At 50.0% G+C, this 18,266-nt stretch overlaps 1 long non-coding RNA gene across 1 annotated transcript; it reads left to right on the top strand.

Moving 5' to 3' along the window:
• Positions 1-19: 19 nt before the first annotated feature.
• On the top strand, positions 20-18,244 carry LOC120540159. The gene is made up of 3 exons (XR_005635765.1): positions 20-122; positions 7,777-7,923; positions 16,719-18,244. It is a non-coding gene; the product is annotated as an uncharacterized LOC120540159 (long non-coding RNA).
• The last annotated feature ends 22 nt before the right edge of the window (positions 18,245-18,266 follow it).

Below are 18,266 nucleotides of genomic sequence, written 5' to 3'. Positions count from 1 at the left end.
ACGCGTGGTGCTGTGAATGTGGGCGGGGCCGAAGGCGTTAGAGGAGCTGCGCGCAGATTTAAAGACAGACTGGCAACTTCTTCGTGGTTACGGGGTTTAGATGACGACTTCTTTGTGACTGTGTAAGAAAGAAGAATATTTTATTGGCGTGACGTGTCCTTTCATTTTTTTTTAATTAAACAGTATCAAATTTGCTGTGTAAATGACAAAAATGTAGAAGTATGTTTTTTCCATAACGTGCATCGAGTGGAAATCTGAAGCTCTTAGAAAAAGAAACCGAATAAAGGAGACTTTCGACTCTCACAGCTACAGACAGGTGACCTGACCGTTCAGTTCGAGTGGCTCTCCGTTAGGTTTTGACGTCCGTTTCGTTCGAGTATTCAGATGGGACGTCCCGGAGGGCCTCAGGTTTTCTTGTCAGGTACTTTCTCGATTGTTGTAGAGTTGCTGCTGCTAACAGGCCTCTTTGTCCAGATTTGGACTGACTTGTATTTTTAACATTCTCAAACCTTCATGCATTTCTGTTTTCCTTATTTAGCAGGTGAACCGCGGTGCGATGCTACAGTAACTGATGTCCAGCAAACTTGATTCCATTGCTGGACTTGTGTCCTTGTCATGCGGTATGTGTTTAATGAAATGTACTGAAAGACAATAAAGAGAAGTCTTGGAAATATCGATTCGTTCTGATCCAGAAAACGTTTAGAGGAGTCTCCCATAGAAATGGGAAGCAAACAATATTTGGAAAATACTGACGTGGTGAAATCCACGCCACAGAAGTGAAGTGTTTCGTTAGCAGAAACGGGGGCTTCTATTTAAGAAACTGGTTTGAACAAAATGGTGAGAGTCTTCGTCATTCTTGTCCGTCTTTTAATTTCATTTTCACAATCGAAAGGTCGTGTCTGTGTAGCCATCATTTTCTTGCGATTCTCCAATGCATGTGATACTTCATTAATGCGTTTTTTTTTTTTCCTAATTTAAGTATTATTTTTTATGTCATACTTGCTAAGTGTGGTAATGTGTTACAAGCTGATTAGCACATACATGTGTGAATTTTACTGTACTTTGATGTGACAATAATGACCCTAAGTGTGTCTATAAAAGTCTATTAGACGGAATATCTAGAATATATTTGACTTTTAGAGCTTTGTTTTTGCCTAATTATGCCACTACAGAATGGTGTGCTCTGTTCACATGACAATAAGGACCCTCTACACTTCCTGTATATTGTGCCCATGTATTCCTGCCTCGCCAGCTTATTTTCCTTTTCTTCCTTTGCTGTGTTTCTATTTTTCAGGTCAATCGGTCTCCCTGTCTTTGCTGTCTAATATGCATGTGCTGAAGCTCCTGTATGTCCAGAATCACAGGACCTTCTTCTCTCTTTCACAGATGCTTTTTGTTGCATTCTAAGTTTCCCCATCTTTAGGTGCATGGCAGGCCCTTTCATCTGGTATCCAAGGTACCACTCAGTGTGACCCCCAACTGTGTCAATTAACCAGTCAAAGCTCCAGCTGTAAATTGGGACAGGAATCATTCGAGGAAATCCGTATGTTCAGTAAGTGGCCGTGGACACTCGCCAGATAAATACTGTAGACGGTGGAAACCTACTGCCTAAGGCTTTTTTTTTTTTTTTTTTTTTAGTCCTTCCTAGTGCCACATATGGCATTGATTTCTCCTGCTGGTGCTCTAGAACATGATCTGGTTCTGCTGCCAGCCCAGCCTCCCTGGGGGCTACACTTCATGTCCGACTGTACCATTTACCTGTGACTGCTACAGTGCTTTCATATAAAACAAGTCAATGATTACCTGCCTTGGCTTTTTACCTGAATGTAAATTTAATTATCCTGATAACGCCAACTTCATAGGCCCTCCAAATGGACTCTCCTCATGTCATTCATCATCTCAAATAACGGGTACTAAAGCAGGTCCTGCCACCCATGCTGGTTCAATAAGAAACCCGTTTGTAAAGGAGTGAACCTTGTTTAGTGTTGCATTTCCAAAATGTGTCACTAAGTGGCGACATTTCATCACTCGTTAAAGGAGTGTTGGCCTGCATATGCAGGTGGCCCTCTCGCTCTTTGAAGACCCCTTCACCGTAATTCTGGCCTTCAAGTTGATAAATCTGCTTAATCGGATTTCAGATCGCAATGTGACATTGTGGAAAAGGGCCACCCATTCATTTTGCAGGGCTCTATCCATTTTGGTTTGCCTAGAATTGCTTTTACAAAAAAGCAGCCCCCTCTGTGTGTTTTGCTTCTCCTTTATTATGTGATCAGACAATGTCACCCCTTAGTGGTATGGCCGTGGACACACTCATTAGTGTTACTTGATGGCCGCTGTCAGGTTGCTCTCAGTATGATGTGAAGTGTGCCACCTCGTGATTGTTCAGTGCTTATGAAGCACATGGGCTAGTGGTCAATATTGGACGGTAGGGCTGATTGATTGATTGATTTTTGCCTTTCTCCTGAGCCAAGCGTTCCTGTAATCCCAGTGGGTGATGTGAGACATGATCCATCATGGCCCCCCAGTGACCTCGCAGACTTCTGGGTAGATTGAGTAACCCAGCGCTCGTAAGATTGATTCTCTGTGAAGAAAGTGAGGTGGATGGCTAAAGCGACAGTGGGGGTGGACAGAAAGGGAGAGGACCCGTGATGATTCATGGCCGCCCTGAGGCTCGCTTGCTCGTCCCATTAAATCTCTAAATGAATGGCTGGTGACAAATGAACCCAAAGTGAAGAGCAGCAAGAGCGCCCAGCTGGAAGGTACAGAGCACTGAATGGCCAACCACACAGTCGCCTCGCAGCTACAGGCACATTGTGGAGCAGTCAGACGGGTGACGGGATGTGTCATGTTGGAGAGCCCGCCAGCTTGAGGAGTTCACCTGGTGCCCCTTTACTTGTGTAGCCCCTTTCTCAAGTCGCAGGTCCAAGATGTCCCACAAAAGCGGCACTCGCACGCGTTATTCCTCTACCCCGATTCCTCCAGGACATGGTGCGGCGCTAGTCCCGGGGGGCCCGCTTCTTCATATTTAATATTCTGCTGCTCTGCTCTGTTCTGGGAGTTTTGCGTGTTAATTAACGTCTTCAAATTAACTTATTGCCTTTTTCAGATGGAGGACATTTTAGTCTGAGGAAGGCAAGGCTTGTGTGTGTTTTTCACTTTCTTGTATATGAAGTTTAGGGAAAGTATTGGAATCCTCCAAAAATTCCATTTTGAGTTTCTGTTTTAGACCTCCCTGAGTCTGAAAAATGCCGTTTTTGGAATTGTGTGTGTGTGTGTGTGTGAACACGAGAACTTGAGGACACTTTTGTCACCCAAATGTTACATACAAGTATGTGGTACAAATCGTAGATTTCTGTCCCCTTCGGAGCGAGGTGGTCCTTTCCCTTTTATTCCTGCAGACTCGGATTTATTCAACTTTTCTAATAATTGTTCAATATGTTATTAATTGGATTTGTTGTTGATGAATGTACATAATAATAATATAATAACTGCTATGTGGCTTACTCCTCAGATATCCATCCCCAGCTCTGAGCATACCAGAAAGTCGAGGGGAGAGCACCCCTGATTGTGGAGTTTGTTTTTTTAGCCCCCTCGCCTTCACAGGGCACTTACTTTGTGTCTCCTGAAGAGGGCGCCAGCCAGCATTGGGTTCATCATGTTTTGCATATCGTGTATAGCGCCTTTGGCTGTATTTCACCGCTTGTAGTGCTCTACGGTAACAGTAACGCATCACTTGAACCCTGGTCCACTTTTGGCTTGCTGAGGTGCGTGTTCTGTCCAAACTTCAACTTTACAACGGGGTGCTCAGTTCAATGAGGGCCATTAAAAGCAGGAATGTAAATGGGCAGGCAGCCATGCCCAGCTGGTGGCATGAGGGTACAGCAGGTTAACCTTACCATATGGCACTGCCTCTCGGGGGACACCCGCTTCATTCAGAAATGCAGACTTCGGCTGTGCAGTCGGGTCAGCTGGCATCTCTTGGCTACACCTGTGCGTGTGTGAGGATGGACTGGCCTCCCATTGCTGACCTGTGCCACCCTTCAAGATCAGGACAAGGGACGGGTGGAGCTGATGTGTCACTCTGTGAGGATTTATGAGCTAGGAATGGCTAATGAGTTCAGCCGCTAACAACAGCGTTGTAGGACTCGGGCCTGTGAAGCTCAAGGCAGCAGGTTCGGCTCCTAACATGTCGCCAGATGTGTTTGGGGTCTTCGAGGGGTAAACATCAGTGACAGGCACCCTAGGAAATAAAGGAGACTTGTCTTCTAGGTTGTGTGTGGCTCTGTCTGTCGGGCAGTGAAGCTGACAAGATGGCCAGTTAAATAGAAATGAGAACTGAGAGGCCCGGGGTGCATGAGACCCCTTAGGGTGGGGGGCACGTTTAGTCTTTGTTTGTCACACCTATTGGTTTTATTAATTTGAACTGTAAACCCTAAGTGTACCTGCACTGCTCCTCCTAAAGCACAACCTGGGAGTAGTGGTGTTCACCGTTGAAAGGCACTATAAACAGCAAGGGAGACCTGGGATTGCTGTCTCTGTCTTCCAGTGTGCCTTTTCTAGCAGTCCATCGGATTATAGGACCCCCTAGTGGTTAGGCTGGGGCTTACCTTTTAGGAGTACCTGGTGTCAAGTGGGCCCACTAGTAATTGTCTTGTATTTGTGAAGCCCATCGGGGTGGTGGTCACAGCAGGCTTGTGTTTGTGTGTCTGTGCCCGTCTTCAGCCAGGCCGTGTGCCCTCTAGTGGCCAAGGGCCTGATCACAAGTCACTGGCCATGGGTTTGTGCCTACCTGGAATGGTGTTCATCATTGAAAGTTTTACTCAAGTACGCCTTTCATATCGTCGTCCAGGCACAGAGGCCTTAGGGGTAGCGTGGGGACTCGCTAATTCTGGGTGGGCACCTGCTTTCTCCATGGCTGGCTTGCTGCTTCAGTCCTCCGCTTCACTGTCTCATGTCAGGTGTGCCACCTCATAATTAAGTAAGTTTCCATTAGTGAAAGGCACTATAAACAGTGAAGTGGGCTTGTGTCACTTACAATCCGTCTTGTGTTGTACCTTTCACGTCACTTGATGTGGCACTGTGGCCTCTCTGAGGGGACCCGCTGACTCCCCAGCACTGACTGTCTCATGTCGCATTTGTCCTGTACTTGTGAAGCCCATTGGGGGTGTTCTTTACTAAAAGGCACTATATACGGTGGGCTTGTGTTTTCTCATATCTCTTCTATTGCACCTTTCATGTCGGTGTATTTATTTATTTATTTAATCCCCTTTTCTCCTTCAGTGGATTTGGACCCTTTTTTTTTTTTTTTGGTTTTAAGGACCCACTGGGTCAGAAGGCACACAGACGAGGAGGGGTCACTCATGGTGTTGATTCTTTGCTTTTTGTGACCATCAGAGCAGCTGATGCGCCTGTCACTTCACTGGTGGGCTTGCTGTAAATCCGTAGCACCTCCGCAGTGGCACGCATCGGCCTGTGCCCTCTCAGACATTCGTCACAGCTTCTATTTTGGTGTGGATGGTGGCAGCTGTCAAGGCCCTGCATGACCTTTCACCTCTGAGACTTCAGGGTGGTGAATCTGAAGGCCCTGCCAACAAGTGGCATTTGAAGAGGCACTCGGGACTGTGGACATGCAACGACCATCCCGAGTAAAGGTGACATTGGGCTATCCCATGTGGTGTGTCTCAACTGTCCACTTCTCCCCTTTAATTGTGCTGCCCAGTAACAAAATGGTGTCCCGCCACTGGTTCAACACTATTGCAGTGGGCCCATCAAGTTTGTTAAAATGAGCCACAGAAGCTGCTTATGTAAAGGGCCACAAACATAAAGCATTGTGGGTCCCTCTCAGGCTCCTCCTTCCTACTCTGCCCACCTGACTCTCTAGCCCCCCCCACTCCCTCTACAAGCTCCTCCTTCTCGTGCGTCAGCAGGCCGTCTCTCAACATTTCTTGCTCTTTCTCCTGATACTCCTTATGACTGGCGCTATATGAACTGAAAATAGGCAGAGAGTCTTTTATATGGGTGGCAGGGTGGTGCAGTGTTTATACAGCATCCTGGGTTCAAATCCCAGCCTGGGCACTGTCTGTAGAGTTTGCATGTTCTCCTTGGCCTGTTTGGTTTCTTAAAGTATTCCACTTTTCCTCAGACATCCCAAATAATTGCAGGTTGGATTAACTGGTGACTTGTGGTGTGGGCACATGGGCACCCGGTTTGAGGCTGGTTCCTGCTTTGAACCCAGTGCTGCTGAGATGGACTTCAGCCTCCCAGCAACTCTGAACTGAACTGAAAGGCGTTCTGAGAGCCAACTGGGGCAGGGCACACTAGTTTAGCAGTTGGCAGTGAATTGGCATCCTTGTAACCTCCAGAAGCCACCTTGATGTCAATATGGCAGAATCGGATGCAGCTTCACCCAAAAGGCCGCGTCTTTCTTAAGGGCAGTCATCATTCTAGCACTGCTGTTCCACAGACCCTGCGTCCCGGGTTCGAATGCTAACCCGGCTGTTAGGTACGGGGTTGCTGATGATGCCCTGTGTGATTAGGTGGGCTTCCTCTCTCCCCTCCAAACACATGTGGGCACACTAAACTGGTCTGTGGTGGACTGGCACCCCATCGCGCTCTGCTCCCTGCCTTGTGTTCAGACTCTTAACATTTGTTACCCTCTGGCCGTGTGTCCTCCGTCACTCATCTGCCATCTGCAAAAGGCGCTATACAATTAAATAAAGCTGCTGAATCGCACAGGCCTGTGGCGGGCTTTACCCCTTGCTGCTGCTCTTCCTCTCTCAGGACATCTTGGATGCGAGCATGAGGCAGGAGCCAACTCTGGACGGGCACCATGATGCCTCAAACACACACACATATAGGCACCAGGAGGAAAAGAAAGTGCATGAGGATACTGGAAGATGAGCGTCCTGGGAACTGAAGCGCTTGGGCACCATCACCTTACAGCTGTGCCACCATCTTGCCCGATTCCTGTTCTTAAAAGTGTATAAAATGTTTAGTAGTGATGGGATAAAGAAAGTCTACGATGCCCATGTTTGTGTCCTTTGCACTGAAATGGCATAAAGTTAGAGAAGGAAGTGGGGCAATAAGGGACGTCTTGGCTCACCTTGTGCCCAGTGTCAGTTTTCAAGAGCTGCTTATTTAGTATTTTTGTACCTTCTGCTGCCCAGTCTCGTGGGTGGCTGGTCTTTGTTCATTTTGCCCTTTCCTAATCGCCAGCTTACTGTATACCAGTGACGGGGACAATAATAACAATTGTTATAACAATAATAAAGGATTGACCAGTTTGAGGGCAGCTGCCTCACTACAGCTAAACCACACAGGTGACCCAGTTAATGTGGCAACCTGCAAGCCCAAGTGTACCAGCTGCAGGCTTTTGTGGGTCATCTGTGCCACAGGCGGGGGCGCCCCATCACAAAAACCTGTCCTCGTCCACAGCTTATGACACCAACACCGCGCACCTTTTGCATTTGAACTCGGTCTTCACAGAGATGCCCATGAGGCTGCCATCCCTGGGTCATCCCTGGGCATTGCCACTTCACAGAATGTTGATGCCAGATAAGCAGAAGTCTATTGGCTCCAAAGTGGCCCTTTGTCAGTGGGAGTGGGCGTGTGTCTTGTTCAAGAGACTGGTGTCCTGCCCAGGGTTGGTCCCAGGCTTGTGCCAGGCTCTGACCTGCTGCCGCCCAACTTCAGATCGTGGATTGAAGGATGCATGATGGGCTGCCAGCTCTTTATTTCTCCTCCTCAGATGGTTTCCCTGTTTCTTTGCTTTTTCAGTGACGGACTACACGAATACTGGATGCCTGTCGTTGGCAGAGTCGACACTTGCAAGTGACAGTGTAAATGAGAGCACCAGATCCTGACGGTGACATTCCTCACAATGCAACTGTGCAAAGTAAACGGAGCGGAGGAGCCGAGTGGAGGGTGAGTCCCGGCGTCTCCTTCTTTCTGTTCCTTCCCTTCCTGTCTCAGAAGATGTGCTTTTGATTGTCAGAAATGAATGTGGAAATCTGCCTTTGGGGTTCAACTGAGGGTGGCACTGCCAGTCGGGAAGACCCCTGGAGGTATCCTGTCAGGGAAGGGAGACCTCGAGTCTCAGGGCATGTTGGCCTGAGTACACCACTGCCATCTCCAGGGGTCAGAAGCCTGGTGAAGCACTGGGGCTCTCCACGTGTATCAGATGGCTGGCGCCAGGCTCAGTGCAGGATTTACGTATAAGCTACACAAGCTACAGCTTAGGGCCCCCGCCTTGTTGGGCCCCCCAAAACAAATCATATGTGGCACTTACTCAGACTATCTGGACTTCTAAAGGGCCCCATGTCTCAAATAGCTTAGGGCCTTATCAGGTCCAAATCCGGGCTGTTAGGGGGCATCATTCACGAGGACGCACACAAAGACCCCTTGAGATCCCGTCGGGGAAAGCAGACCTGCAGTTACAAAGCCACTACTAGGGAGCAGTGGTCATATGCTTTGTGGAGGGGTCTGCATGGTGACACTTGCCAACTTAGGTCACCAACCAGGAGGTTGTGTAGGAGGGCACTCCTGGGGCCTTTTAAATGTGGATCGAGTTTAAGGGCAGAAAGCCAACTGGAGCCTTCAGAGGTCACTGCAGCCTGGTATCCCCCAAAGCTGGCGGTGGCATTTTAAAGAGGGAAAGTAACGTATACCTCCAGACCAAATACAGGAGGCTGGGGAGACGAGAGGGGCTGGTCAGCAGGGTGCTTGTTGGCATCCGCATCCTTAACATAAACTTCTTGGGGTTCTCAATTTTATGTTGGGTTTAAGTAATGGAATGAGGCCGTGCCCACTCACCTTATACTCAAATCCGTTTTTTAGGCCCCTAGAATCCTAGTGTGCCCAGGCTTATGCCCCGTGCAAACATGTTGTCCCTGCTCAGATTATCTGGGCCTATATACAGTGGTGTGAAAAACTATTTGCCCCCTTCCTGATTTCTTATTCTTTTGCATGTTTGTCACACAAAATGTTTCTGATCATCAAACACATTTAACCATTAGTCAAATATAACACAAGTAAACACAAAATGCAGTTTTTAAATGATGGTTTTATTATTTAGGGAGAAAAAATCCAAACCTACATGGCCCTGTGTGAAAAAGTAATTGCCCCCTGAACCTAATAACTGGTTGGGCCACCCTTAGCAGCAATAACTGCAATCAAGCGTTTGCGATAACTTGCAATGAGTCTTTTACAGCGCTCTGGAGGAATTTTGGCCCACTCATCTTTGCAGAATTGTTGTAATTCAGCTTTATTTGAGGGTTTTCTAGCATGAACGCCTTTTTAAGGTCATGCCATAGCATCTCAATTGGATTCAGGTCAGGACTTTGACTAGGCCACTCCAAAGTCTTCATTTTGTTTTTCTTCAGCCATTCAGAGGTGGATTTGCTGGTGTGTTTTGGGTCATTGTCCTGTTGCAGCACCCAAGATCGCTTCAGCTTGAGTTGACGAACAGATGGCCGGACATTCTCCTTCAGGATTTTTTGGTAGACAGTAGAATTCATGGTTCCATCTATCACAGCAAGCCTTCCAGGTCCTGAAGCAGCAAAACAACCCCAGACCATCACACTACCACCACCATATTTTACTGTTGGTATGATGTTCTTTTTCTGAAATGCTGTGTTCCTTTTACGCCAGATGTAACGGGACATTTGCCTTCCAAAAGTTCAACTTTTGTCTCATCAGTCCACAAGGTATTTTCCCAAAAGTCTTGGCAATCATTGAGATGTTTCTTAGCAAAATTGAGATGAGCCCTAATGTTCTTTTGCTTAACAGTGGTTTGCGTCTTGGAAATCTGCCATGCAGGCCGTTTTGCCCAGTCTCTTTCTTATGGTGGAGTCGTGAACACTGACCTTAATTGAGGCAAGTGAGGCCTGCAGTTCTTTAGACGTTGTCCTGGGGTCTTTTGTGACCTCTCGGATGAGTCGTCTTTGTGCTCTTGGGGTAATTTTGGTCGGCCGGCCACTCCTGGGAAGGTTCACCACTGTTCCATGTTTTTGCCATTTGTGGATAATGGCTCTCACTGTGGTTCGCTGGAGTCCCAAAGCTTTAGAAATGGCTTTATAACCTTTACCAGACTGATAGATCTCAATGACTTCTGTTCTCATTTGTTCCTGAATTTCTTTGGATCTTGGCATGATGTCTAGCTTTTGAGGTGCTTTTGGTCTACTTCTCTGTGTCAGGCAGCTCCTATTGAAGTGATTTCTTGATTGAAACAGGTGTGGCAGTAATCAGGAAATTGAACTCAGGTGTGATACACCACAGTTAGGTGATTTTTTAACAAGGGGGCAATTACTTTTTCACACAGGGCCATGTAGGTTTGGATTTTTTCTCCTAAATAATAAAACCATCATTTAAAAACTGCATTTTGTGTTTACTTGTGTTATATTTGACTAATGGTTAAATGTGTTTGATGATCAGAAACATTTTGTGTGACAAACATGCAAAAGAAGAAGAAATCAGGAAGGGGGCAAATAGTTTTTCACACCACTGTATACAGCATCATGCCATTTATGCCACTGTGCCACTCCTTTGAGCTGCGTTGTTTGTGGATTATTAACTGCCCGCTCCTAGCGCTTTACTTCCTCTTCCTTCAGTGAACGGTCGGCTCTGTGCCGCAGTAATGGGAGCTTTTCTGCTGTTAGACCCCTCATGGGCACCACTGCCTGGCTGCATGCCATCTACACAGCAGGACCAGATCATCGGTCACCTCAGTGTCTGTCCCTTCAAGCTCTGGCCAGGGCCGTGCGAGTCAAAGTGTCATCCTCGTCTCTGTGAGCTGAGATCTTGTGGCGCCACTCTGTGCCCCATGGGGGTACAGAATAAGGTTTCTGTTCTGCTGTGATCGTTTGGTCTTGAAGAGGATGATCCCGTCGGAATGAAGGACCGTTGGGGCAAAACATTCTGAAAAGGCAGGGCCATTGTCAGCCAAACTGACAAACTTGCAATGTGTCATCGAGGTGGACGCCACAGGACAGTAGCACCCGGTGCCATGCATGGTGCCATGCACACTCTGCCCACCTCACTCGGGACTGTTTTGAGCAGCCCTTGAAAGAGGCCGCCAGGTGAAGTGCTGTGCTGGGCTGCCTGCTCAGAAATGTTTTACTACAAATATCCAAAAGCTGGACACGGGGAGGGACTGGAAGACAGGGGGCACTGTGGCGAAAACTAATGATGTCCCATAACCTCTGTGTGCAGCTGAATAAAGATGTGTGAAGACCAGGGGCACACGGGCCGAGACCAACGGGTACCGACACCCACTCAGTGAGACTCTGTCCCTTTCTCCGTCACAGGCGCTGCCGGCTCCTCTGTGCGCCACACGTGGGGGCACTTCAGGTGGTTCAGGAGGGAGGACAGGAATTGCTCCCAGGTGTGACTGAAGCCCAAAGGAGGGCTCTGCAGCTCCCCCTTGTGGCATCCATGGATCCCAACAGGGCTGTGCCAGCAAATAGTAATTCCCATACAGCCCTGTGGGAATCTGAGGCACCGCTGCAACCTCAGGTCTGCCAAATAACAACTTGGAGAAGATAGTGCCCCTTGGAAACCCACCTCCCCTGTGCTTCCATTTCGGAGGCGTCCCGGCCTGGTAATGACATGTTTAGTTGTTCATCAGTCAATCTGTTATATACAGTAGGGCCTTTATTGTCTGTCTGCTCTGTCCTAGCTTATGTATCTCTTTCAAAGATCTCATTTTCTGTCTGTCTCTGTATCATATAGCGCCTTTCATACCAAGCTCAATACAGATCTGGGCCTCAAATGCTCAGCCGGTGGTCCTTGCACCAGCCGCCTTGTTCTTGTTCCTCCTCTTCATGTTTGAGTTTTCCACTCTGATGTTGCTGTGTGGCTGAAAGGCTCCGCAGACCCGGCCTGATTTATGGAGCGTCTCATTAGGGGCTGCACACACACACACACACACACACAGATACTCACACACACACACATACACGCGCACACACACACAGATACACACACACACGTACACACATACACGTACACACACACACACACACACACGCACAGATACTCACACACACACATACACACGCGTACACACACACACACACACAGATACTCACACACACACACGTACACACATACACACGCACTCACGCTCTCGCACACACACACACACACACACACACGCGCGCACATCTCTCTTATGGCTGCCTGATTTTTCATTTAAACAAATGCTTTCCATTATGCCAGTGACATTTGCTTCACGACTGCTGTCTCCAGCAGATTCTCTCCCACTGCCCGTGAGTGATGCCATCTCCTTGGTTTCTGGGCCCCTTATCGTCTCATCGATGCCCCCTCCCCTGATCACCTGTGCGACGCCCCTGTTCCTGTTTTAACCCTTCATCGGCTTATGGTCCTGTGTGCTTGGGCCCACACGCTGGTGTCACCGGTGCTCCTTCCCCTGTGGCTGCTCCGGCGTCCTCATTGCAGCCACGTGACTCCTCAGCTGGAAGGGCCGGAGCATCGCTGTCAGCTTTGTCTCATCGCCCACAATCGGAGCTGGCAGGATCTTCTTAGTCACTGCACTGCATCAAGGTCACCTTACACATTTGCTGTCCCATTCACCCTGAGGGGGGAGTGAATTACAGAAGCAGGAAAAGTGCGTGAGAAGGAGTGGATGAGAAAGAGAAGGCGGGGAGACGAGAAGTGACGCTCGGCCTGTGCCACTGTGACGGGACTGCAACCTGAGTGAAATGGGCACTGCCCCCAAGTGGCACCATCCTGTGCAGGACACTACAGTACCTGCTCTTAGATATGCCACTGACCCTCGGTGACTCCAGTTAATGGGGCTCAGTGTGTCCCGTTAGCTAATGTGATGTATGAGAGCCGAGTCGGACAGTTCTTACTTTAGAGCCCCTGCGGTGTGTGAGTGTGAGTGTGAGTGTGCGAGAGCGTGTGTGTGTGAGTGTGCAAGAGCGAGAGTGAACACACAGTGTATACACGCGTACAGACCGGTCCACACCATCACGTATATGCAAGTGCTGTACTGTCCTTTAGTGGCTTTGTAAAAACATCTGCGTAGCTCTGACCCCTCAAGGCAGGGGTGCCACGTGGATGTTGTCTCGCACCAAGACGCCAGCAGCAGGTCGTTTGGAAGTTCCAAGGTGGGGCCTCCATGGATCGGACTTGTTTTTCCAGCACATCCCACAGATGCTTGATGGGACTGAGATCTGGGAAATGCCAACACCTTGACCCCTTTGTCATTTTCCTCAAACAGTTACTGCAGTGAGGCAGGGCACCTTCTCCTGCTGTAAGAGGCCACTGTCACCAGGGAATACCACAGCAATGAAAGTGTGCACGTGGTCTGCAGCACCCTTTTTGGGAGGGTTTTGTCAGACGACGTCCACATGGATGCCAGGACCCAGCAGCACACGCTGGCTCTGCCCATTTGCCTTCTTCCCAGGTAAATGACGTCCATCTACGTGATGTAAAAGAAATTGTCATTGGTCAGAGCAGGCCTGCTCCACCAGTCCTGACCCAGGTGTCCACGGTAGGCGCTGTTGGCGGCGGGTGACTTCTGGTACCCCTCTCTCTCACGGCCAGCATCGCACGTTCTAGTAGCTCTTGTGTGGGATCAGACCTGGCGTGATGGCCTTCACTCCCCACATGCATCAGTGAGCCACCCAAGGGTGCCCGTTCCCAATTCACTGCTTGTTCTTCTTTGATTAAAGAGTTAATGAGCTGATCTGTCTGGGTGGTGGGCTTTCACAGCAGAGATCAGTGCCCACCCCAATGGAAAGGGACCCCTTGTTCGAGTTCTGTGGAACTGGCAGGTCAGCTGGCATATGTCCACATGAGAAGGCCCGCATGTCTCAATCCTGACCCACTTCCACCGGGTATAGAGAGCTGATGGGCATTTGTCTGCCTGGTGGGCATATCACGACACAGCGTAGCTGCTTGTCCTGTGGGATGACCTCGCCAGCCAACGTCTCTCAAGAGGGCATGCCCTGCCCCACTGGTGGCCTGTAAATGCTTGTCTTCTGTCCTGCATGATCATTTTCTCGACTGGAAAGTTCTTAGCCATCCTGTAGAATCCAAAAGCAGCCTGGCATCTGCATTGAGGGGAGGCCTTTTGAACGGACCCCTGAAGACGCTTTATGCTGTTGTGCTGCAGGTTTGTAGCATTCCATGGAAGTGGGTGGTCCCCATAAGAGATCCTCAGGTGGCCATGGGAAAGACTAGCAGGGAGGAGGAAGAGCAAGCAGACTGGCTGCTGATAAATCCCCCAGTGCCACGCGCGCCCAAGTGATTGAGCACAGTAATCCAAGGCAGCCCACCCGGGCAGGCCAGCGGGCAGCCATGTCATTCTCCACCGGTGACAAGCTTAATGATAATTATTCTCATTCTGTCAATGACGTTGTGATGTTGAAGGGAAAATGAGCTGTGATCAGCGAGGTCTGCCTGGCATGACGACAGTGGGCACAGCTGCCTGCCTTGAAGCGTGCAGGTCAGGGGTGAGCCACAAATCCCCTAAATGTGAATTTAAATGCCCGGGGGCGGGGACGAGAGATTTATCCAAACTTGCAGATGGCCGCTGTTCTGTTCCCATAAGCTCTTCGCCAGTTTGCTGTCCGTTAATCGGATGCTTGACCTTCATGGCATCAGCAGTCACATGCGTGCACATATAGCGGCTGCCATCTCTGTGGCTCTGGGCACAAGCTGCGCAGGCTGAAAAGGCCAAGCCTTGTTAAAATGGCGGCTGTGACCTGAATAGGGAGACACACATGGAGAGGTGCGTCTTTATGCTGAGCACCTGCACGGGTGGCATGACGGGCAGTGGGAAAGCAGGACCGCAAACTGGACATTGTGCCCGTTGGCCCAGCTGGTGTGCCCTGCTCCAAGAGGGTGGGACGGGCTGGAACCTGAAAGAGTCCTTGGGGCTCAGTTGTCCTCTGCAGGCCCCTTCCCTGTCTGCGGACGTCTTCTGGGAGTTTGTGCTTTCCAGGCCGGCTTGTCCATCTTTAAAGGAGCCAATTTATGAGAGTTTGGCCCCCCACAGAGCCACTGCACTCCATGCCAGCACGCGGGGGTCCCTCGGCTGCTTATTTGTGGACCTCTCGCCTTTTTGTCCCTGTGATGTTTCCATCTTTTATCTGTTGTGTCTTTTCTGCTCTCACGTTGTTAAACGTTGAATTTAGGAGGGCTCAGCAGTTAGCGCCGCAGCGTTGCCACTCCACGGTCCCAAATTCAGCTGGTAGCCTGCAGTCTCTGCACTCATTGGCCTTGCGTGGGGGTCTCCGGCGGAGGAAGTGGGATCAGTGGGTGGGTGGACGGTCTTTTTGTGCCCTCACCTTCTGAGCAGGGCTGCAAGTGACTCCTTCAGCCTCATTTAGACACAAACACCAGTGGGCGGGCGGCGGATGGGAGTGCTGGATTTCAGCTGGGGTCCGAAAAGGCACATGACTGGTGCCTCACACACCGAGTGGCCATTTGAAGGTCCCCAAGGTGTGCGATAAGAACCTCTGTCCTCCCTTAGACTCAGAGCTGGAAGATGGAGGCTCGCGGAGGGGCACACGTCCTGAAGAGGGGCTAAGAAGGACACCTGGGTAGGCCAGAAAAGACCGCGGAGCTCAAATGAAACGCGAGCGAGGCTTCACCTTCAAAAGCACAGGTAGAGTTCATTCACGAGTCTATAAATAGCAAAGTGAATGCGCCAGCCAGGCTGAAATGGGCATCTGCCCCTGACTGCCCGCCCCTCCGCGCTTCGGAGATGACCAAGCAAAGAAAGAAAAGGAAAGGCGGCGAGCGCCTGAAGTCATCAAAGCGGATCACAAAACTCTCATGGAAGCAAACGGCCGAAAGGCATAACGAGCGCGTCAGGCCACGGGAAAGGTAGCCCCGCCCACTTGGCTCTCCGCTAGGGATCGGCGGTTTATTGGGGTCCTAAAATGGCTTCCTTCATGGCAAGCGCAGATTTCACAGAGAAGCGAAGTGACCCAACAGCGCGGTGGACGGCAGGACTGATGGGAGAAATGAGGTGAATGGGCCTGCCTGGCAGACTCGTTGTGACGGACGTGCTCGTCAGTGCCCACATCTCAGTTGCATTCATGTACTGCTGGTGCCTTTCCTGTCTTGACCGACTTTCTGGACCACACCTGAGGGCAGGCCTAAGAGCGGCCGCGTATGCTTGCCCTTCTACACCGCTGGCATCGATTTGTCACACAGGACACCAGCCAACAAATGACGTTTCCTCCGTCTGCCATTGACACGATGCTCCATGTCACGGTCTGTTGTCACACCTGAGCGGAGGTCATCGCAGTTGGTTTAATGGTTTGTTTAGGGTGTGTGCTGCTGGGCACTGCCATCTTATATAGGAGGAGCATGATGACATGGCATGTCATGTGACCGGCAACGTGAATGAGTGAGAATATGAACAAACGAATGAAGGAGTGAAAGAGAGTGAGGGAATGAATGAGTAAACAAACAAGTTAAAGGACGAATGAAGGAGTGAATGAAAGGAGGAATGAAGGAGTAAAAGAAGGAGTGAAAGAGAGTGAGTGAATGAAAGGATGAATGAAGGAGTGAAAGAGAGTGAGTGAATGAAAGGATGAATGAAGGAGTGAAAGAGAGTGAGTGAATGAAAGGATGAATGAAGGAGTGAATGAACTCTACAAATGGCATCAATCCCAGCACTGATTGGACTCGTCTTGCCATGCTGTCTACCCTTCCACGTGTCCCTTTGTTTTCTGCAGGTCACCGGAGTTGATTCATCCTGGCAGCAGTTGTGGGGCAAGGACCGGAGGTACCACCAAGGATGGCACACCAATTCGTGCCTTGGCTCACCCAGATGCACCCACACACACGGGCACGAGGTGAACTCCCCACATACCTTTGGAGAGGGACCCACATGAACACAGGGTGGACATGCAGACGCCACACAGCGTGCAGTGCAGCCTGGCATTGATCTGGGCACACAGGCCACTTTATTCTGCGTTCCTTTGCTTTTGTTTTTTTCCTGCCTCAAGCTAAAGTAACAAGGCGCTCCTCTGAAAAATCGCTTTACTCAGCAGATAGCCGTTAAATTATTAAATGTCGTAAGGCCGCTCTTAGCCAATGCCAGGAGAGCTCTCCAGCAGTAATGCCAGGCAGATGCAGAAAGCAGGGCCTTAAGGGCGTCCGCTTCCTCCAGGAGGCCTTCCCACCGACTTGTTAAGTTTTTGTCTTTATTGTAGCCAGATGGTGGTCCGCACACCGTTGTCCAACTCAAAGGGGGCTTCCCCCCCTCCCCATCATTTCGGATTGGCGCTTTACTAGTAAAGTGTCCAACATCACAGAGCAGCCACCGTCACCAACTGGGGCCAAAATCCTGAGTGGAGATGGTGTGTGACGGCAAAGCGCCATCTCAAACGCATCACCGCTGCTCTTATTGGGTGTGCATGGAAACGCCAATGGGATGTAAGCGGGTGATGTGGCGGCTCTCCTGCACTTTGAAATGTGAACTGCGGCACTGGGCACACGACAGCCATCACAGGATCGCTGGTAGCTGCATTTCCTTTTCTCCGTCTGGCACTGTAATATAGCGACCATTGCATCTGTTCAGGTGACTCGGCGCCCCTCATACGCACCCAGCAGACCTCTGGCACCTTCCTCCAGCACAGTGTCCTCTACCTGTGTAATATAGCGCCTTTACAGCGCTATCCGTTACCACGTACTGTACAAGGGCTCTTTGTCTTTATGAGGCCTTTTGGGTTTGCTTCTTTAATTTAGCTCCCTTCATAACTACCTGATTGTTTCCTGCAATGCCCTCTGTAATGTCTTTGTTATGCAGCCCCCTTCAGTGCCAGCTATCCCAGCTTGGACACTTTCTTTATGTGTTCTCTACCTCTGGTCCACTGTAGTGACTTTTTACCACGCTTCAGGCCCCTCTTGTACAGATCTGTGGACCATCCTGAAGCCCCCACTCTGCTTCGTGTCACGCTTGAGTGCCCACTCTGTCGGCTTCCACGGCTCCCTGTCATCTGTGTGCCATCGCTGATCGTGCACCACAGCACCTACTTATATATATAGTGCCTTTCATCGCCGTAGGTCGTAGGCGGACTGCGGGGCTCCTCCGCCGGCCAGCAGTTAGGACGTAGGCTGGCGCGCTGGTGATGCCGGCCATGAGAGGTTACCGCGTTGCTCCCCCGTGTAAGTCGCCACGAGCAGATGCCCGTTTCCGGTACGTCGTCACTCCTTACTGCAATGCATCACCTCGCCCCCCGCCCCTTCCCCCCAGCCAGCCAGCCCCTTCCTCGGCCCCG

The sequence above is a fragment of the Polypterus senegalus genome, chromosome 12 (genome assembly GCF_016835505.1).
Source record: "Polypterus senegalus isolate Bchr_013 chromosome 12, ASM1683550v1, whole genome shotgun sequence".
Lineage (NCBI taxonomy): Eukaryota > Metazoa > Chordata > Cladistia > Polypteriformes > Polypteridae > Polypterus > Polypterus senegalus.
This window is presented reverse-complemented; position numbering and strand designations above follow the sequence as displayed.